Below are 22,335 nucleotides of genomic sequence, written 5' to 3' on the forward strand. Positions count from 1 at the left end.
AATGCTTCTACTTCCTATATGTGATAATTTACATTTACTTACATTAATTTTCATCTGCCATTTATTTGCCCACATCTGGATTTTGTTTAGACCTAACTGTATTGATTCAGCTGCCTGAATGTTATCAGCCCATCCCCCAATTTTGTGTCATTAGCAAACTTTAATAGTTTATTTGCTATGTGATTATCCAAATCATTAATGTAAATTAGAAACAGTAGTGGCCCCGAAACTGATTCTTGCAGAACCCCACTTTTCTGGATGCCTTCAAGAAGGTCTCTGGATGCTTTCAAGAAGGAGCTAGATAAGTGTCTTATGGATAGGGGAATCAAGGGTTATGGGGACAAGGCAGGAACCGGGTGTTGATAGTAGGTGATCAGCCATGATCTCAGAATGGCGGTGCAGGCTCAAAGGGCCGAATGGTCTACTTCTGCATCTATTGTCTATTGTTTAACATCTTCTAGGTGAGAAAGTGATTCTCTCACCGTAACTTGTTGTTTTCTGTTTTTGAGCAATTCTCCACCCATTCACACACCTTACCCTGAATCCCTACTCCTGTAATCTGATTATTAACCTCTTGTATGGTACATTGACAAAAGCCTTCTGAAAGTCAGGTAAATGATATCAGCCACTCTATTGTAATCATAGATTTTAGTTCTCTCTTCATAGAACATGATTTCCCCATCCTGAATCTATGCTGGCTTTCTGCTAACATGCTTGTTCTTATCGGGTGTTTTTCCATTTCATTCTTTATTATTGTTTTCATTATCTTGCCTGCGATACACATAAAACTTATAGTTACCAGGGTCATTGCAGTCACCCTTGTATACTGGGACAAGGATTCACTTATTTATAGAGCACTTTTCATATAGACAATGTCGTTCAAAGTGCTTTGTAATGGGATAAAGTGCAAACATGAAGTACAAAACACAAAATAAAAAATAAAAATACCCATGAAAATAAAAGACAAAAGATGTTAGTTAAAAACAAAGTTAAATAAATAGGTTTTGAGCGGGCATTTAAAAGTGTCAACACAGTCTGCATCCCTTATAGTTTTAAGTATTAAAATTCCACAGTTTAGGGGCATAGTTCAAAAAAGCTGGCCTGCCAGTTGTCTTTTGAGGAAATTTTTTAAATTAATGAGATCAGCGGAAGAAAACCTGAGAGCTCGAGCAGGATTATGGAACGTAAGTGATTCTGCAATGTACTCCCAGACAATTAAGAGCTTTAAGAATAAGTAAGAGAATTTTGAAATCAGTTCTAAAAGATAGAGGAAGACAATGCAGAACAGCTAAGATGGGAGTGATGCCTTATCACGATTTTAATTCAAAGTCTAGCCTCGGAGTTCTAAATGAGTTAAAATCTATTGATTGCTTTGGAAGGCCAGTAACAAGTGCATTGCATTGATCTAGTCAATACAATCTAAAGGTATGATTTAGTTTTTCAGCATCATTATGTGACAGAAACAGGTGTACCTTTGCAAATTTTAAGTGTAGAAGTGCTGCTTTGGTTACTTTCTTTATGTGGAACTTAAAATTCAAAATCTAATTCAAGGATAACACCCAGGCTTGATACTTCCAATTCTACAAGGGGAGCCAAATGGGGAAAATGAAAATACAGAAATAGCGCAAAGGGTGATGGCTTTTTTTCAATGCGTACTGAATGAGCAGCGGTGTAGCATAGAGGTTGCAGCTCAGGGCATTGGAGTTTGAGGTTCAATTCCGGCATCATCTGTAAGGGATCTCTATGTCCTTCCCATGGGATGCGTAGGTTTTCCCTGACCACTCTGGTTTCCTCCCACAGCCCAAAGACAAAACCAGTTAGTAGTTTAATTGGTCATTGTAAATTGTCCCATAATTAGGCTGGTGTTAAATCAGGGGTGCAGGCCGGTGCAGCACAAAGGGCTGGAAGGGCCTCTTCCACACTGTATCTCAATAAATAAATGAGATAAAGGCTTGTTTCCATACTGTGTTTGACATGAGCAGCTGTGATGATGCTATGATAAATTAATTCTTCAACCCCTATTTCTTAGGATCAGCCTCAATAAAAAAAGTCGCTTTGGTTCTTGAATACATATCCAGTTAAGCTACATTAATCTCAGTATATATATCAAAGCTCAGTGAAGTTTCAACATAGCAAATAAATTACAGTATGATTGAGTTTCTCATACAAATGGAAGGTGGAATAGTTTGATCTAAAACTGATGTATTATGCCTAAACAATGAGAGAGGATTTGGCTAGTGTAGACTGGGAATGCAGGCAATATGGTGAGACGGTTCAGAAACAGTGGAAAACTTTCAAAAAAATTCTTCACAGTGGTCAACAAAAGTATACTCCAGTTAAAAGGGAGGACAGTAAGGGTGGGGAGAGCCAGCCTTGGATAACAAAGGAAATAAAAGAAGGCATCAAACTAAATGCTCATGTGTACAAAGTTGCCTGGAGTAGTAGAAAACTGGAAGATTGGAAAACATGTAAAAAGTAACATGGAACCACTAAGCAAGCAATAAAGAAAGGGAAGATAGATTATGAAAATAAACTCGCACAAAATACAAAAATGGATAGTAAAAGCTCTTATAATTATGTAAATTATATAAGGGTGGCTTAAGTGAACATAGGTCCCTTGGGGGATGAGAGGGGGGAGTTGATATTAGGTAACGAGGAAATGGCCAAAGCTTTAAACAACTATTTTGTGTTGGTCTTCATGTTGGAGAACACGTATAACATGCCAAAGAAAGATTTTATGGATGTGATGGGAGGTGAGGACCTCGATACAATAGCTATCATTAAAGACGTAGTATTGAGCAAACTTATGGGCCTGAAGATAGATAGATAAGTACCCTAGACCTGATGGAATGCATCTCAGGGTACTAAAAGAAATGGCAGAAGTTATAGTGGAAGCTTTGGTTATAATTTACCATAAATTCTCCTGACTCTGGCATGTCCCAGTGGATTGGAAGACAGCAAATGTCACACCACTATTCAAAGAAGGATGTAGGCAAAAGGCAGGTAACTATAGGCCAGTTAGTTTAACATCTGTAGTTAGGAAAATGCTTGAAGCTGTCCTTAAGGAAGAAATAATGAGGCATTTGGAAAGAAATGGATCCATCAGGCAGACGCAGCACGGATTCAGCAAAGGCAGGTCCTGTTTGACAAACTTACTGGAGTTTTTTGAGAATATAATGAGCACAGTGGTTAGAGGGGAACAGACGGATATTACTTGCTTGGATTTCAAGAAGGCATTCGATAAGGTGCTGCATAAAAGACTTGTGCATAAGATAAGTATGCATAGAGTTGGGGGTGATGTATTAATATGGATAGAAGATTGGTTAACTAATCAAAAGCAGAGAGTTGGCAGCCTTGGTTGGCAATCAGTGGTGAGTGGTGTGCCTCAGGGATCGGTGCTTTGCCTGCAACTGTTCACAATATACATTAATGATCCGGAAAAAGGGACTGAGTGTAGTTTATCTACGTTTGCTGATGACACTAAGTTGAGCGGAAAAACAAATTGTGCAGGAGATACAGAGAGTTATAGATAGGCTAAGTGAACGGGCAAGGGTCTGGCAGATGGAGTATAATGTTGGTAACTATGAGGTCATCCACTTTGGAAGGAAAAAATGGAAGATCAGATTATTATTTAATTGGTAAAAAAATATACAGCATGCTGCTGTGCAGAGGGACTTGGGAGTGCCTGTGCATGAATGAGAAAAGGTTGGTTTGCAGGTGCAGCAGGCTATCAAGTAGGCAAATGGAAGGTTGGCTTTCTTTGCTAGAGGGATTGAATTTAAGAGAAGGGAGGTTATGCTGCAACTGTACAGGATACTGGTGAGGCCACACCTGAAGTACTGCATGCAGTGCTTGAGGAAGGATATACTGGCTTTGGAGGAGGTGCGGAGGAGGTTCACCAGGTTGATTCCAGACATGAGGGGGTTAGACAATGAGGAGAAATTGAATCACCTGGGACTGTACTCGCTGGAATTCAGAAGAATGAGAGGAGATCTTATAGAAAAGTATAGAATTATGAAAGGGATAGATAAGGTAGAGAGGCAGGTAAGTTGTTTCCACCGGTAGGTGAGAATAAAACTAGGGGACATAGCCTCAAGATTGGAGGGAATAGATTTAGGATGGAGATAGGAGGAACTGTTATTTACAGAGAGTGGTGAATCTGTGGAATTCTCCACCCAGTGAAGCAGTGGAGGCTACCTCAGTAAGTATACCTAAGACAGAGTTGGATAGATTTCTGCATAGTAGGGGAATTAAAGTTTATGGGAAAAAGGCAGGTAGGTGGAGATGAGTCCATGGCCAGATCAGCCATGATCTTATTGAATGGTGGGGCAGGTTTGATGGGCCGGATGGCCTGCTCTTGCTCCTATTTCTTGTGTTCTTAATCCAACTATAGTCTTACCCATGTAGCCAATGATCCATCTTCTGCCTAAAAGCAGAGGTGATCTTCAACTTGCAGAATGCAGTCTCTCTTTTAATGTCATTCTGTTTGAGGCCTTGTGATTTTCTGCTGGAATTGTTATTTCTATTTTCTGCTCAAAGCAAAAAAGGCTACCAATTGACCCATAGCTGTGACCAACTTAAAACATGCAGAAAATGCTGCTCAGCCGTTCATTGAAGCAGTGTATGGAGCCCTGTATGGAAGAGCAGTAGAGAAAGCACTTGGGTACAGCCATGCTGGGATCTTCAAATTGGAAAAGTATGTTTCAATAAGTAAATGGAGTTTTTTGTACAGAGATGTGACGAAATGCAGTCATTCTGATCTGAAGTTCGGCTCTGTGGATCTCTTCATTTTGTCCTGTATTTTCTGGAAAGGTAAGATGGTATTTTTAGAAGATGTTTGCTCTGTTCCCAATGCAAAATAACCTCAGGGAGATTTTGGCCAGGCAGCTGAATGTCAATGTCTTTCTCTGAGAGTGACTTCAGGGCAGATAGATTTTAGTTTTTTTGTGCTGTTCTGATTATGTGCCTGTCTTTAGGCTGGTAAACAATAAGAATACTGAACCCTGCTGCTGAATAATGAGGCGTTAAACTGATACATTTCCGTTAACAAGTAACAGATTTGATTCAGTGTAGATAAGAATGAGTGTAAAAACATCATGTTTGTGGGTGAGTAGACTGTGGACTAAGAGAAAACAGCATAGCATTTTCTAAACATAGTGTATAATTGGCAGATATAGAATTAAACAGAGCAGTTGCGGGATCTTTATTGAGCAAATAATGTTAACTAGAAATTCCAATAATGAACACACATTTTTTCAGATCATACAATAGAAAATTGATTTCATGGATGATTACGTATGAATATAAATCACATCACCCTCACTATAAACTCACTTTGAGTTGCACATGAGATGATGTTATTCTCTATGCAGTATTTGATTTGAAGCATTCCAGGAGAACTTTGGACCAATCTTGAGACAAATATTGTCAGATGCTTCCAGAATAACATGGTCTTCCTAGCCCAGTGCAAGGATAATAACCATTTGACCTCTACCAATTAAGAACTTTACTTATCTTTAACTCCCCTAGTCCACTTGTATATCAACTCCCCTTGCCAATGCCACACTGAATCTGGTTCCTCCCTCCTCACAAGCTGGTCACCATAATTAATATGAGCTCCTCCTCCAACATTGCAATGTCTCCTACACCGAACAGTGCAATAGATTTCAGTGCACCGTCCCTTTCCATGAGAGCATGGAGCTGAAATTCCAGTTCCATCTCCCACTCCCCAGCCCCCCCCCCCACCAATCCATTCTCCCACCACCTCACAAGAGCTTTAAAATCAATTACTCAATTCCCACAATCACAACACTGGCCTCTCATCTCCTGTCACAATCCTCAAACCAGGCAGTCATGCATCACATTTCAATAAAGGGAATGTTGAAAGGTGATCACCTCATCCTATTGGATTTACTCACCAATGTATTTAAAGGCACAACTTCTTTATCTTTTTCATCTTAATCATCCCGCCCCTGCACCTTTCCTGCGGATGTGACTCAATGCTCCAGAATGGCAAATATTTTTTAATGGTAAAAGTTAGATCAAGTTTTAGAGTTGTCATCTTAAAGCTTTCACATGCATCATGCTGTACTTTCAACACTGACAGTAAATGGATTTTCCTCCAGTATTGGGAAACATTCTTGCCTTATTTTGCAACATTGCAAATACATTTTTGATAAAAGTGCGTACAAGTGATTCCAAGATGTGTAGTTATTCTATGCATATTTTGAACAGGAAGTGATTGGAATGTCACCATCCACTCTGACAATCAATGTACCCAAATCCACAATCACTATTGAGGACATTACATCAACCTCCTCAAGAGCAAACCCACAGAAAGCATCAGACTTGGATGGTGTTCCTAGCAATGTCCTTAAATCCTGCTGGCAGGGGCATTTGCAGATACAGGGGATTCCGGTTAATTGGGACACGTCGGGACCAGTATATTTTGGCCCAATTAAGCGGCTGCCCAAATTAGCCAAAGTTTTTTGGAAATAGTTAAAAAGGCATAAAAAAAAGTCAAACTACCATTTAACTGGGTAACAAGTTATGTATTTAAATTAAATACAGATTAAATTAGAACACTACCAATGAAATCAGGGTGAGTGGCTTTGAGATTGCAGATGGCACCATAGCACCCTTGCAGCTCTTCCCCAGCACCAGCATGGTCACAGCATTTCCATCTGCCTGAAAGGCAATTCGGCTTTCAAGCTGGATGGCTAATTCTGGAGGTGTCCTGGAGCCACGTTTCTGTCAGGACGAGTGTGTAGTAGTCCCTCATCTCCCGCTGGTTCAAACGCAGACACAGGAAATCCAGCTTATTTTATAGTGTTAAGAAGTAGAGTCATTGGGAGCACAGGCCTGCACAGATCCGCTTCAAGCCTTGCTCAAATACCGGCATGCTTACCGTGTTTCTGCATTCTTGTGCAACGCTTCCGAAGGCCACTTCCCAATGTAGCTACAGTAAACTATGGTGCGGAGCAAGGGCCTGCTCCCGCGTTAGTCCTTATGTGCACAGCAGCTTCGTTATTCTGCTCGCTAGCAAGATGGGCTTGCAGACTTCATTGCTTTTTATGATCAGCGGTGTTTGTTTGGTCATAGAAAAGATGAACAGGACAAGAAATATCACCATTGATTGGAAGTGGGATGACCTCCTTCACTGCCATCTTGTTTGTGTCTTGTTGGTTAAGAAGACCACTATCATCCTATTACATAAGATAAACAAGGTAACATGCGTTAATGCATACTGCCTGGTAGCTCTGAGATCCACTATCATGATGTGCTTTGAGAGGTTTGTCATGGCCCATATTAACTCCACCCTCCCACACAACCTTGACCCAATCCAATTTGTTTACTGTCAAAACAGGTCTATGACAGATGCCATCTCCTTGACCCTACATTCATCTTTGGAACATCTGAATAGCAAAGGCACCTACATTAGACTATTGTTTATTGATTACAGCTCCAACCTCAATACTATAAATCCGAGCAATCTCATCTCCAAACTCCCAGATCCGGTTGTCAGCGCTTCCTTTTGCAACTGGATCCTTGACTTTCTGATCATGTGTCCACAATCAGTAAGGATAGACAGCAACACATCTTCCATGATTATCCTCAATTCTGCTGTCCCACTAAGCTGCGTCCTCATTTCCTGTTCTACTGTGTATATATTCAAGACTGTGTGGCCAATTTCTTCTCTAATATTATGAGTCAGAGTACAGGAAGGAGATAGAGAGCCTAGTGACATGATGTTATGGCAACAACCTCTCATTCAAGGTTCGCAAAATAATGGAGCTCGTCGATGACTTCAGGAAGGGAGACAGTTCACATGCTCCAGTCCAGATCAATGGTGTGGAGGCTGAGAACTTAAATTTCTAGGAGTAAATATTATCAATAGCCTGTCCTGGTCCAACCATAGAGATGCCACAGCCAAGAAAGCTTACAACTGGACATGTTTCCATCAACACTTATCTATTTTTATTGATGCACCATAAAAGGCATCCTATTCAAAAGCATCATGTTTTGGACTTTGTCTATACTCCTGGCTACCTTGATAAAGCAATAAGCATAATCAAAGGTCCAACCCACCCCAAACATTCCCTCTTCTACCCCCCCCCCCCCCCATTAGGCAGAAGTTAGTTCAAGGACAGCATCTACCCCACTGTTTTAAGATTGTTGAATGGTTCCCTAGTACAATAAGATGGACTCTCGGACCCCACAATGGACTTTCTTATGAGTTATGACCTTGCACCTTATTGTCTACCTGCACACTGCACTTTGCCATTACTCTAACACTTTTATTTTGTACTTTCTTGTGTTTTATCTTGCGCTGCCTCAGCACACTGTTGTCTGAATTGATCTGTAGGAACGGTATGCAAGGCAAGTTTTTCACTGTGTCGCAGTAAACATGACAATAATAAATTAATTAACCAATTTATTCCAAAGTCTTACCTACACCCTTGAGGCAACTGTAAGATAAACTTGCATGGCTCAACAAGCAGACATGTTCAATACAGTGAAATCAAGTTCAGTTATGAACTCCCTAATCATAGGAAATGGATATTGGCCAATTTTCCTTATTCTTATTAAAATTGTCTTTAATCAGAGACTGAGTTGCATCAGAATTAACAGGAGGTCTCTCAGAGACGACTGAAAATCTGCAGATTCTGGAAACCCAAGCAGCACACATTCCTTGTGAAGGGCCTCAGCCTGAAATGTCAACTGTTTACTCTGTTCAATAGATGCTGACGGGCCTGCTAAGTTCCACCAGCATCTTGTGTGTGTTGCCAAGTATCTCAGAGAGTTGTTTTATTTTATTTGTGACTGAGGACTGAGTTGTTTTATTTTATTTTTTTCTGATTTGCTGATTTGCATTGAAGTGAGTCCAGTTTAAATGCTAGAATTTGAAAAGGAACAGACAAAGCATATCTATGAACTCCTTGAGCACAACCAGGAGCCAAGAACAAGGAGGATCTGACTGTCAGATAAGAAACCACAGTTGATATTAAATGTGGTTAAACAGCATTTCGTTCTTTAAACTTATAATCCTATTCATGTTGGAAATTATTCTGGGCAGTACATTCAAGTGGCTTTATGTACCTGGCACTATTTCCCTCAATACTTTTAGTTTTAACTGCAGGTGATTACCCATTATGTTATGCAGACAAAGAAAAAAGAAGCACAATCTTAAAGTAATGATCATGAGATAAAAAGACTAACTAGAAGAAAGAAAATCTGAGGTGACGTAACTGAAGAAATGAGCAAGACATTGGCCTCATCTGTTCAGATGTGTGAGCTTCTTTAGGGCTATATCTCAGCTTGAATCTTAAATCTAGAATGCTGTGTGAATCCTCTTTCTATAAGAGGGTCAGTTGCTCTGGAAATCATATTTTACACTTTCCCATTCCAATTCTTCCACATTTGCAAAATCTTCAAGTAAAAATCCTCTACTGTCCAGCCTGTCCTGAACATCACTGGCCCTAACAATAAAGTGGTCCACAATGAGAGCCTTGAAAATATGTCTCTTCTTAGCAAAGACAGGTATCAGCAGTGAATCAAAAACACAAGAGATTCTGCAGATGGTGGAAGTCCAGAGCAAACACACATAATGCTGGAGGAGCCTCCATAGATGCTGCCCGACCTGCTGAATTCCAATAGCATTTTGTGTGTATCAGTGGTGAAATTCACCACTGCACCAGTAATGCTTTTGGCCACCTAAGGAAAAGTGAGTTCTGAAGTCATCAAACCTAGCAGAAAAGCTCATGATCTACTTGGCAGTATTGTTTCCTATCCTCCTGAATGTTTCTGGGACCAGCATGCAGGCATCTCAAAGCATGGGAGTAAGACCACCAAAATGGCTGACCACATCAGGCCCAACACAAAACAGCTGAAATGGACACTCTGTCGTGAACTCCATCACTAAGAAGTTGTCCATGGACAGAGGAAAATATTGAAGGATGTTTTCCAAAGCACACGTGGAAAAATGTAACATCCTCAGTCAATTATGGAATCCCTAACCCAGGACTTCCCAAGATGGAGAAGCAGCATTCAAGAATGCACAGAAAACAAATCACTTAAACAGAAGCCAAGCATTAAGCAATGGAAGGAGTGCAACACCTCCTAAATACCCACTGAGTTGTTTGTCGGGCACCTCATGCTTAATCTGTGGCTCTCTGCATTTTCCATAATGGTTTCAACAGCCACCATGGTATCACAGAACAAGTGTTAAAAATGGTTTCTCTCAAACCTGAGGAGACAAGTGGTGTTAAACACTAGCAAAATTGGAATGAGTATGCTGCAAATTACCCAGGAGTGGATATTCAATAAGTTTTCATGTGATTTTCTATTATCTTTGAAGATGAACAAAATAAATTCTGTGAGAATAGCATAGACACAAATCTGTAACAACTTAATGCTTTGAAACACATTTACACCTAATGTCTTTGCCAAAATTCTTACTGCAGATTGGTTAAGAACCTGAAATATGACAATAATGCCTCAATTGATAAACTATAGATAACCTTACACAGAAGAGATTCAGCAGATGCTGGAAATCTTCAGGAACACACACAAAGTGCTGGAAGAACTCAGCAAGTCATGCAGTATACTGTATATGACGAGGAATAAACAGTCAACTTTTTGGGCCAAGACCCTTCAGCAGGACTGTAGATAACCTTACATTCTTTTTTTGTGACTACGAGCATTTTGCAACGTGTGATAAATACTTTTTCCCTGAAAATATTTCTGCTATTCCTCTATTGACTAATGCCTGTCTCCTAGCCTTTGCAATAAATGATCTGATGGTATTTGATGTATTACTGTTTTCAGAATCTGGTAAAGTAAGGATATTATTTGTTTCCATACCTATGCCAAGTTTGCTAAATCTGTCAGTTAGTTATGCTTCTGTTGCTGTTAGCTGTAAGGGAGAAGTCAATCAGGATTCCTGCTCCTGGTCACAGTTCAGTAACATCTGCTACACATTGTCTCTATGTGGGAATGGAAAGAGGAGCATTTGATTCTCAGACCTCAAATGAGAACCATGGCAGCTCATTTGTTCTGTTCAGTCAAAATGAAGATTGATAAATGTCAGGATATCAAGGTGAAGCTGCTGGAAATGCCACCAGCAGGACTGCAACTGTTGTTGTACTCCTGCTCTTATTTCTGATGTTCTTGAGCAATTTTAGCTCCTCACTTGTGCTATTCGATCTTCAACCAAGAAACGGATATGCTGCTACCATTCAGTTCAGCTCCGTGGACTACAGGCAAGAAGTCATATTTACTCTCCTGTCCATTATATACTGACCTCTGTGACAGACCAGCATCTGTGGACATCATAAGTCAGGTCCGGCTTGAGATCACTTTGATTGGTTTACCCTTGTTCTCTTGTTGTGTTTTCAGAAATAGGAACACCATCTACTGGATTGAAGCACCAAAGGAAACCGGATGAAAAACCAAAATCATTTTAAGTCACTACTTTTTTCATGCTGTTTACCTTGTAAATAGTGTGCATGGTGGAATTTATGCATTTATGAACATTTTATTCCATGTCCATACGTCAATCTCTAACCTTTTTTATTACTCTATTTATTATGATTGTTAAATGCTGTTGTTTCTCATTGCATGTCACGCCAACACATCACAGAAAATTCATAATAGATCTTAATGTATATAGTGAATCAAGATGAGCCTTGATCCTTGAGAAGACTTGATAGCTACTGCCTCATAATTTAGGTGACACAATGCTTTCAGGAGAAAATTTTCCAGATTCCTTAACAGAGGTTGTTCAGCAAGTCTATACCATTTCCCCACTAAATTCCTCTTTAACCTGTTCTCCCCATGCTCCAATCAACTCACTCCAGCTTTGACCTCTCACTTATGCACTAGGGAGATTTGACAGTGGCCAATGAATCTACCAACCTTCCTGTCTCTGGAATGCAGCAACAAACCAGACCGCCTGGAGGAAATACAGAAGTAATGTGTAGATGTGTAGATTCCACACCAGACAGCACAGGAGATCAGCTCACAACATCGCACCCAGGTTACAGGAGCCGTGAGGCCATAGTAAAATCGGCTATGCTACTGTGCTGCTTATAGATAAATGTTTCTAGAAACATAGAAAACCATAGGCCCTTCGGCCCACAAAGTTGTGCCGAACACATCCCAACCTTAGAAATTACTAGGCTTGCCTATAAAGAAGGGATCTTCAGCCCAGCAAGAAAAATGGGTTTATGTATACGTAGATCAGCAAAAACAGTGGATCTATTCTAATTGAATCACTGAAGCACCAGTGCAGAAGAGGGCTGCTTTCTTGGTTTGCTTGTTCTGCTGCAAATGCCTCATTAGAAATCTGAAGCACAGATGTGGGTCTGAATCAGATGGTTGGAAAGAATGAACTGTTGTTTTCTTTCCCAATTCTTTTGAGTGTATACTTTCAAGTGGCTTTCCAGTTTTTCTTTTAAGAAGCAGAATGTACCCTAGGATAGAAGAGAGACAATATTTTTGTTGGCAGAGGCATACCAGCCACATGCCAGAGCCACGTGTTACACTTTTTAACCTTCAATAGTACCACAAAGGCTGAAGAGCCAGCAAGGGATGACAGAATTACGCTCACAGACAGGGAGACAGGACAGAACAGAATTGGGGGTGGGGGGGAGTGGTCAGCTATTTTAAATCAACCATTGAAATTTTGAAATGCTCATATATGAACATACAAAAGGCCAGGGGAGGGTTTGTTGCTGGATTCAGCAATGCAAAAATCAAAAGGAGTTCGGCATGATCCAGCCAATTTAGATGATTTAGAAGTCATTTGTGATTTAGATGTTCCCAGAGAAAACTCTGCTGGTTATACAGATGATCCCAGAACAGTTGTCATTGAGGAAATAGATGATCCTACTGGGCTTGTAGCTGGGAAATTAGATGATCCTTGCGGAAGCCCTGCTAGCGATTTAAATGGATCCCAGGGGATCAATAATTGACAATTTATATGATGCAAGTGAAGCCATCATTATTGATTTAGATAATCTCAGTGAAATTGTCAATAGAGGTTTGGATAAACCTAATGGAAGCATTTTTAGAGATTTAGGATTCCAGTGGAAACTCTATTTTGGATTTAGATAAATCCCACTGCGTCCATTGCTACCACATTAGATGATGCTAACAAAGACTCAGATGGTGATTTAGGCAATCCCGGTGAAGCTGTCTCTGCTCACTTAGATAAACCTGGTGAAGGTGTTGGTGTTTTAGATTATCCTAGGGGAGTCTTCTTTGGTGATTTAGATGATTCTAATGGGAGTCCCATTGGTAATCTATGTGAACCATGTGGAGATATGATTTGGAAAGCCATAATGCTTGCAGACACCCTGTGCTACAGGAGAGAAATATCAACTGTGAAATGTCGACAGTGCTTCTCCCTATAGGTGCTGCCTGGCCTGCTGTGTTCTACCAGCATTTTGTGTGTGTTGCTGTATCAACTGTGATACCTGCTTTTGATGGCTGTCAATCGTTATTGCTCTGAAATCGAACAGTATGCTGGCCCTTGGAGTAGATTTCCAAAATTATTTAAACCTCAGCCCAGTAACCTGAGTCAGAGTTTTTAATTACTTGTGTGAGTTTCTCACGAAGCAGGAGATCAGTAGTGGCCCACAGGAAGATAGCAACACTGTAGTTATGGAAATGTTGTTGCAAAAAAACTGAAGTATTAAGTAGAAAACTTAATTCATAGTGACAGGACACTGTTAAAAAGAACTTTAATATTTGTTTATTTTAGAACTTAACAGATTTACTGATATGTTCCACAATGCACTCATGGGTGTGTGGGAGAACAGCATGGGTTGGAGGGGTGGTGGGGAGAGGGTTGTTGTTTGTAATGGGTGTGAAATTTCTGAGAATGCAGGCTTCATCTGTGAATGAAAGTTGGGCTGGGAATGAATGGACTGTAGTGGTCCCAATAACCACAGTATGAGGGAGTCAAGTTTGTGTGGTGAGATGTTGACCTCTACCCCAGCTGATGGAATGTTGAATTGCAGGAAGAAACCCCCTTAGGTATAAATGGAGAAAAGATTTGTTCATTTTTGACAGATGGGTTTTCTGGATTATTGATGCTTATCTAGAGGACTTCAAAACTATCCAGATGTGTGTAGTCCATACCAGGCTGGTATACATTATATGGTATACAGTGGAACAGACAAGCCCACAACTCATGTCTCAGAACATCAGCAAAGAACAGTACTTGTTTACGTTACAGTCTGGAGAGCAAGGTATAAATTAATTTTTGCTGCTGCTGCAGCATAACCTCTCCCGGGATGTTTAGCCAGTCAAGTTAGAATCAGAATCAGATTTTATTATCACTGTCTTATATATGTAATTTGTTTTGCAGCAACAGTTCAGTGCAAAGACATAAATATTACAGCAAATTACAAAATAAATAAAGAGTGCAAAATTATTATTGAAATTATGCTGATGAGTTCAAGGGTCATTCTGAAATCTGATGACCGAGGAAAAGAAGCTGCTCCTAAACCTTACAGCTCCTGTACCTCCTCCCTTATGGTAGTAGTAAGTAAAGGGCATGTCCTGCATGACAAAGGTCCTTATGTGAGGGATGCTGCCTTTTTGAAGTGCCAATGGTGGGAGGGTTGTGGCTGTGATGGAGTTGGCTGCTTTTAACCCTCTGCAGCCTCTTGTCATCCCATGAATTGGAGACTGTATGCCAGGAATGTGATGCAATCGGTCAGGATCCTCTCCACCGTACATAGTTAGACACTTGGAAGAGTCTTTCGTGACGTTTCCAAGCCTCTTCAAACCCCTAATGAAATAAAGCCACTTTTGTGCCATTTTTTTTGTTATTGCTTCAACATTTTTGGCTCAGAATAGAATCTACAAGATGTTGACATCTAGGAAGTTGAAACTGCTTACCCTATCCACTGCTGACACCTCAGTGAGGATTGGTGCCTGATTTCTGTTTCACATTTATTATGTTAGTTATATTGTAAGTACAATGTTTGATTAAGCATTCCTTGTTCATTTGAATATTTCATTATGTGTTATATGTAAAAGTACTTGAATGGTGTACGTCATTATGCCACCACATCATAAGCGCATGCCTCGCTTAAAGTAAAAACGAAGTTCACACGTATCTCTCGGGCTCCCTTGCTTTTCTTTACATTAGTTTTATGTTTTGGAGTTACAAAATATAACAGTGGTGGTGGGGAATTTTTAAACAAACCTCGAGATGACTACCTATTTGCAAGATGTTTGTGTTAAACCAAAAGTACTGCAGCACATGTCTCTTAAGAAGGAGAAGAGAGAAGCGGTAGAGTTTTTTCAAAAAAAGGGCGGAAAACAGATGAATTCCCCAGTTCATGAACAGTGGTGATAATAATCGTAATTTTTTTTTAAATGGCTGGCTACATCAGAAAGATAGACATGTTTGATTGCACAGGAGATAACTGGATATTGTATACTAAGCAAATTGAGCAGTATTTTAAAGCAAATGAAATAGCCGATGAAAAGCTAGTGTCAGTTTTGCTGAGTGCATTGGGTGCAAAAGCATACATTTGCTTAGAAATTTAATTCTTTCAACCAAACCAGCCAAAATGAGCTTTGCTGATATTGTGAAAGTAAGGCAGGAAAATTTTGAACCAAACCTTTGTTGCTTGCATTAGGGTTTGATGGCAGAGAGGAAAAAGTTATCCCTGAATCATTGAGTGTGTGCCTTCAGGCTGCTGTGCCTCTTCGCTGATGGTAGCAATGAGAAGAGGGCAGTTCCTGAGTGATGGGGGTCCTGAAGGATGGATGCAACCTTTTTGAGGCATCCTGGATGCTGGGGAGGGTGGTGCCCATGATGGAGTTGATTTGGTTCACAGCTTTCTGCAGCTTATTTCAGTCCTGTGCAGTGCCCCCACCCCCAGTGATGCAGCCATAAAGAATGCTCTCTCTGGTACATCTGCAGAAATTTCCAAGTGTCTTTGGTGACATACCGAATCTCCTCAAACTCCTAATGCAATATAGCCGCCATAATGCCTTCTTTGTAGCTTCATGGATATGTTGGACCCACGATAGATCCTAGACATGTTGACTCACAGGAACCTGAAGTTGCTCACTCTTTCCACTTTTGATCCCTTGACGAGGACAGTGTGTGTTCCATCGTCTTACCCTTTGGTCACGCTTTGTTTATTTATTTAGCGGTACAGCGTGGAACATCCTCTTACGGCCCAACAAGCTGTGCCGCTCAGCAGTCCAACTATTTAATCCTAGCCTAATCACAGGGCAAGTCACAATGACCAATTAACAACACACTAACTGGTGTGTCTTTGGATTATGGCAGGAACCCAGAGCATCCAGGGATAATAAACAAACTCCTTACTGACAGTGCCCTGAACTGTAATAACATCATGCTACTTTACCATTGCACTTTCACTGACAAAACATGGAGGCACCTTCACAAACCCCAACAACCCTGATGACCCTGTGATGGCAGTCTCTGAGGCTGATGTGAGAGCATCCTGCTGGAGGGTGAACCTGGCTGAAGACTTGTGCTCATCAACTAGTTGGAGGATTACTTTAACCTCTCACTTCAGCAATCTGAGATTTCCACCTGCTTCAAACAGGCTTCAATTTAAATCACAGGTGTCTAAGAACATAGTAACCTGCTTCAATGACCATTTTCCAATGTGATGAGGTGCTTTGAGAGGTTGGTCAGGAAACATATGAACTCCTGCCTGAGGAGTAACTTGGATCCACTCCAATTTGCCTACTGTCACAACAGTTCAACAGCAGATGCCAATTCATTGGCTTTTCACTCAACCCTGGAATATCTGGAGGTGAAGATGCATACATTTCTTTTCATTGACTACAGCTCTGCATTCAACACTACCATCCCCTCAAAACTAACCAATAAGCTACAAGACCTAGATCTCAATAGCCCCTTGTGCAACTGGATCCTTGATTTCCTCAACAGCATACCCCATCAGTTCCGATTAACATCTTCTTCAATCACAATCACAAATCACCATCAACACTGGAGTACTGTACCACAAGGCTGTGTGTTTAGTTCCATTATGAATGTGAAGCTTAGGACATCTCCAATGCCGTACTTAAATTTGCCGATGACACCGTTGTTGTTGGCTGAATTAAAGATGGTGTTGAATCAGCATATAGGCTGTCTGTAAGGAGTCTGTACATTCTCTCCGTGACTGCATTGGTTACTTCTGGGTGTTCCGGTTTCCTCCCACATTCCAGAGGGATACAGGTTAGGGTTACTTAGCTGTGGCATGCATCGTTGGCCCAGATGTGTGGTGACACTTGCAGGTGCACCCAGGCTGCTGCAGAATGACATATTTCACTTTAGGCTCCATTGCTTTGATGTACTTATGACAAATAAAGCTAATCTTTTGAAGGATTAATAAAATAATAAAGACTAACCAGAGTCAATGTGAATTTAAGGAAAAGAAAATGATGCCGGAATTTCTAATAAAATTTGTAAGGGGAAATTATGGTGCCCTTGATTTTCAGGAAGCTATTGATAATGTCTCACACAGGTCCATGGTGCATGTTGAGATGGGATAATATGCAGACGTGGATTGACAATTGGTTTTCGGACAGATAACAATAAGTGGTTGTTACCTGCTTGCCATACTGAGACTAGTAGTGTAGCACAGGGATCAGTGCTTAGCTGTTGGCTGTTCATGATCTGTATCAGCAATGTGGTTGATTGGGGTGTGAGTATGGAGGAGGTAAGAAAGGTGCTGAGGAAGCCATGACCAGCTGAGTCATAGCAAATACAATATCACGTGGAAAAATAAGGTCATCTCCATTGGTGCATAAAACTGAACAGAGTAGTGAAAGACTGGAATCGTTGTTCAAAGGGACTCGAGTGTCAAGATTTACACAAGTCACAGAAAGCCAACTTTCTGAATTAGCAAGCAAAGAGGAAGATAAATATAATGTTGGTCTTTATGTTAAGAGGATTTGCATACAAGGATTTCTGGTGCCTTGGTGAGATGCCTCCTTAAGTACTGTATGCAGTTTTGGTTTGCTTACCTAAAAATTAGTATGGTAAAGTGGCCATGGAGGGAAGTGTGGTAGAGTGGCCATGGAGGGAAGTGTGGTAGAGTGGCCATGGAGGGAAGTGTGGTAAACTGGCCATGGAGGGAAGTGTGGTAAAGTGGCCATGGAGGGAAGTGTGGTAAACTGGCCAAGGAGGGAAGTGTGGTAAACTGGCCAAGGAGGGAAGTGTGGTAGAGTGGCCATGGAGGGAAGTGTGGTAGAGTGGCCATGGAGGGAAGTGTGGTAGAGTGGCCATGGAGGGAAGTGTGGTAAACTGGCCATGGAGGGAAGTGTGGTAAACTGGCCATGGAGGGAAGTGTGGTAAACTGGCCATGGAGGGAAGTGTGGTAAACTGGCCAAGGAGGGAAGTGTGGTAGAGTGGCCATGGAGGGAAGTGTGCTAAACTGGCCAAGGAGGGAAGTGTGGTAAAGTGGCCAAGGAGGGAAGTGTGGTAAACTGGCCAAAGAGGGAAGTGTGGTAAACTGGCCAAGGAGGGAAGTGTGGTAGAGTGGCCATGGAGGGAAGTGTGCTAAACTGGCCAAAGAGGGAAGTGTGGTAAACTGGCCAAAGAGGGAAGTGTGGTAAACTGGCCAAGGAGGGAAGTGTGGTAGAGTGGCCATGGAGGGAAGTGTGCTAAACTGGCCAAGGAGGGAAGTGTGGTAAAGTGGCCAAGGAGGGAAGTGTGGTAAACTGGCCATGGAGGGAAGTGTGCTAAACTGGCCAAGGAGGGAAGTGTGGTAAAGTGGCCAAGGAGGGAAGTGTGGTAAACTGGCCAAGGAGGGAAGGTGTTAAAGATCCAGTTGACTGGTCACAAGACTGCAAGTGTTCAGATGATAAGATGGGTAGAGCAAAGGCACATGTATTTTATTTAATCTTGATAAACTCATCCAGAAGGATTAATGATTGCACAATGAATAGTAGGGACCTAGAGGATATGCAGGAGCAGAGGGACCTTTGTAAATTTCCAGAAATCTTTGTCAGTGGCAGCAAAGCTGGATGAAGTGGTAATTATGGCATATGGGATTCTTGTCTTCATCGATTACAAGAGCAGGAAGGTTATGGTACAGATTTTATAAAACACTAGTTAGTCTATAGCAGGAGGATTGTGTACTTTTCTAGTAGCTATGCTGTAGAAAGGCTGTAATTGCACTGGAGGGAACTTTAGAGTAAGGGTGAGAGATTAGAGGAAGACTTTTTTAACCCAGAGTGTGGCTGAAACTGGATCACACAGTCTGAGGAGGTAGTCTCACAGCTATTATGAGTATCAAGGCAAGCACTGGAATCACCAAGACCTGGAAGGCTATGGACCACATGCTTATTTCTGTGCTATACGAGCCTAAGAATGAGCAGATCTTATTCAAATGTATTAGGTTCTTACAAGACCTGACAGGTTGGAAGCATGGCCAATATTTCCTTGTCTGAGAGGGTGAGAACAAAGGATCACAATCTCAGCATCAAGGGTAAGCCTCTGAGCACTGAGATAAGGGTGTGTGTTTCTACTCAGCAGTTGATGAATCTAAGGCACTCTCCACACCATTGTAGCATTGACTCAGTCATTGAGTTCATTCAGACAAACATCTATATATAATTCTGCAGAGCAGGCTTGAAGGGCCACACTGATGTTTATCAAACAAAAATTTACATGAACAGCATTGGCAAGAAGCAGAGTGGTAAAGGAGAAAGACCACCAACACACTCAATAGAGAATTTATCTCCTTTCAAAAACTTACAAAATGCATTACAGCTCTATGTTTATTAATCTTTAATTGCATGGAATTATTGTCACTGAAATTCTGTTATTTACCTCATTGCCCTGAGCATCACTTCTCTTGCCCTGACTTTTGCTAAATGCTCTTTAAACAGAAATCTCGTGGATCTTGCATGCTCCTCTCTTGAAGGCACTGGGAGTTTCCTGACATATGGTTCCTTGAGGCAAATACTGAAGTAAAAGGGTGCATTTCCTGTGTTATGTGTTACTGTGGATATCCAGGATTTTCCTGGAGATTGTGAGAGTTTCTACTGCACCTCCCAGACAAAGGCATGTAAACAAGTCATTAGAGGTATTCCTGGTCTCTCACCTCAATTCCCAGATTGTTCTCTGGTAGAATACAGCAGGCCTCCTTGTGAATGTAATTGAGTCATTTGTGAAAGAAAAGAATGGATTTTCCTTTGTTTTAATTTTGTGTTTGTTCCTCAGTGTCATATGCTGTGAAATGAATTGTACTTCTTGTTATTGTATCATGATCAGTAGAACTGCACCTGTCCTTTTCTTATCCCGAACATTACTCTGAAAATTGCAAGTTAAGGTCTTTTCCAAAGCTGGCAGCCTGCCAGTAAGCAACTTAAAAGCAAGCTAGTTGAGCATGGTGCTCAGTATAGGTGAATAAAGTCCCCGCAGTCCAACTAACAAAGGCCAGTCAAGGTATTTCAAAAGGACTCCACAAACATGTTTACTTCAAAGCATTCTTAAAATATTCAGTATCCCTGATTCTTGTCTATTCCAAAGCTGCTAAGTCTAGCATCCTTTAAAAATCTTAAAATGCAGTTTACGGCAAAATATCAGGCTGTTTATTTATTTCCCACTCGGGATCAATAAAGTATTATTATTTGTTTTTGAAAAATCGAAACAGTGGTTTAGAATAAGTCGACCTGTTACACATATGATATTTACATCACATAAGAATACCTGATGTTGCAGTTCTTGTCCAGCATTATAGATCCTCACCTTGTTGCACTGAAAATCTCATACTCTGGGGTCTGTTGTACATACTAGCCTGCATGTTAAACACAAAGTGATAATGTAAATAAAAAGTATCTGTTTTGTTTCTCTATTCTAGTGGTTCCAAAAGTTGCTCTCAACTTTATCGATTTCTCTACTTGGTATTTGGGTAATAAAAGATGTGTTGAGATACTTGGCCTTTGAGTATAGTTAGCAATGATGGGTACTTCAGTGCTATATCTTCCCTCACTCACTATGTCAGATTAGAATTTGGTTATAATTTTAAACTGCCCTGCATTTTATTTCCAGTCCCCCATAACACGCACACGCACACCCACATACACACCTTTCCTCGTGATGTGCGCCTCCATGGGTCCCACTATATTTTAACCAAATGATGAAATTCTTCATGCATGATGCTGAAAAGTGAGTGTAGGCCGTCACAAAGGGCAATACAGTTTGGACAAGACATCTAATTATGCATTCATTTCAGCAGGAACTTGGCTGGGAATGGGATCCTGGGCTGATTTCCTTGGCTTCCAGTAAAGCCAGTTGACCAAGGATTGAACCTGAGGTGTTCAGTGTGGCCCAGAATCATGCTGAGTTATGTATTGTTCTCTTGTATGGAGTAGGGATGAAAGCATATTGAACATGTTAAATGAGCGATTACTTTTTATTTTAATCCCGCTGCAATTTCATTCTTTAGTAGTAAGAGAGGCAATAAAATACTGATGACATAATTACTGCAATAGCCGAATTTCATTTAAGAAAACACACTTCACTACACTGGATGGAGTGCAGGAATTCCTTTAATGTCATGAAAGTAAATTATTGAGAATATAGACCTACAGTGGCATGGAATGAGATTAAAGGAGAATACCTCATGTAAGAAAAATCAAATTGGAACTCACAGAGATGCATTATTTATTTCCAAATGTATTTTAAGCAGGTGTAGTTGAATGCACTGTACAATAAAGATGCTCAGAAAGTGGTTTTATGTTTCACTGTCATCACGGGGCAATCAATAATGCTCCAATCCTCCCACTTCCTTTCTCCCAATTACATTTTTACTTAGCACTCTTCTCCATTAGAAGCAACGAGAAGTGGAACTGTGAGTCCTGTAGCCACTCACAGAAGAGCAAGTTTCTCCATCTCTGGAATAGAATTATTACTTATAGCCAATACTCCAATAGCTGTTTTTGTCATCAAAAGTACAGGATATTTCTTTACTTCACTTTTAGGCAGTAAATGAGCATTTTAATTTAGAAATCATTTTACCTGCAAATTTGGTGCAGTCATCAAATGCTATCTGAAAATATCCTAAGAGAGGTTGGTATTACAACCTGGTAGTTATAAAGCAGCATTCTTACTAATTATCACCATTTTACTGTAGATGAGTTTTGAGAGTTGCATCGAACTGACTGCTACAGGATTGAGTTGGCTTAAACTTCAAAGGTAGTTCCTTTGTATTTTCCAATGCATGCTTAATAAAGTCTTTTCATTTCCGCAAGTTCTTTCCTGCCATCTATCATCAGGTATTTGTTGTATTTTTATATACACTTCAACTCCTTGTA

At 40.7% G+C, this 22,335-nt stretch overlaps 1 protein-coding gene and 1 long non-coding RNA gene across 5 annotated transcripts in view; one reads left to right on the forward strand and one right to left on the reverse strand.

Moving 5' to 3' along the window:
• The window catches only part of LOC132401922 (uncharacterized), a 32,168-nt gene extending 20,761 nt beyond the window's left edge, over positions 1-11,407 (reverse strand). Inside the window, exons 1-2 of the long non-coding RNA XR_009514748.1 lie at positions 11,303-11,407; positions 6,908-7,205 (exon numbers count right to left, since the gene is read on the reverse strand). This is a non-coding gene — a long non-coding RNA (uncharacterized LOC132401922). The remainder of the gene's footprint in view (positions 1-6,907; positions 7,206-11,302) is intronic.
• LOC132401920 (metalloprotease TIKI2-like) overlaps positions 1-22,335 on the forward strand; it is a 423,581-nt gene that overhangs the window by 327,143 nt on the left and 74,103 nt on the right. The window lies entirely within an intron of this gene.

The sequence above is a fragment of the Hypanus sabinus genome, chromosome 11, assembly GCF_030144855.1.
Source record: "Hypanus sabinus isolate sHypSab1 chromosome 11, sHypSab1.hap1, whole genome shotgun sequence".
NCBI lineage: Eukaryota > Metazoa > Chordata > Chondrichthyes > Myliobatiformes > Dasyatidae > Hypanus > Hypanus sabinus.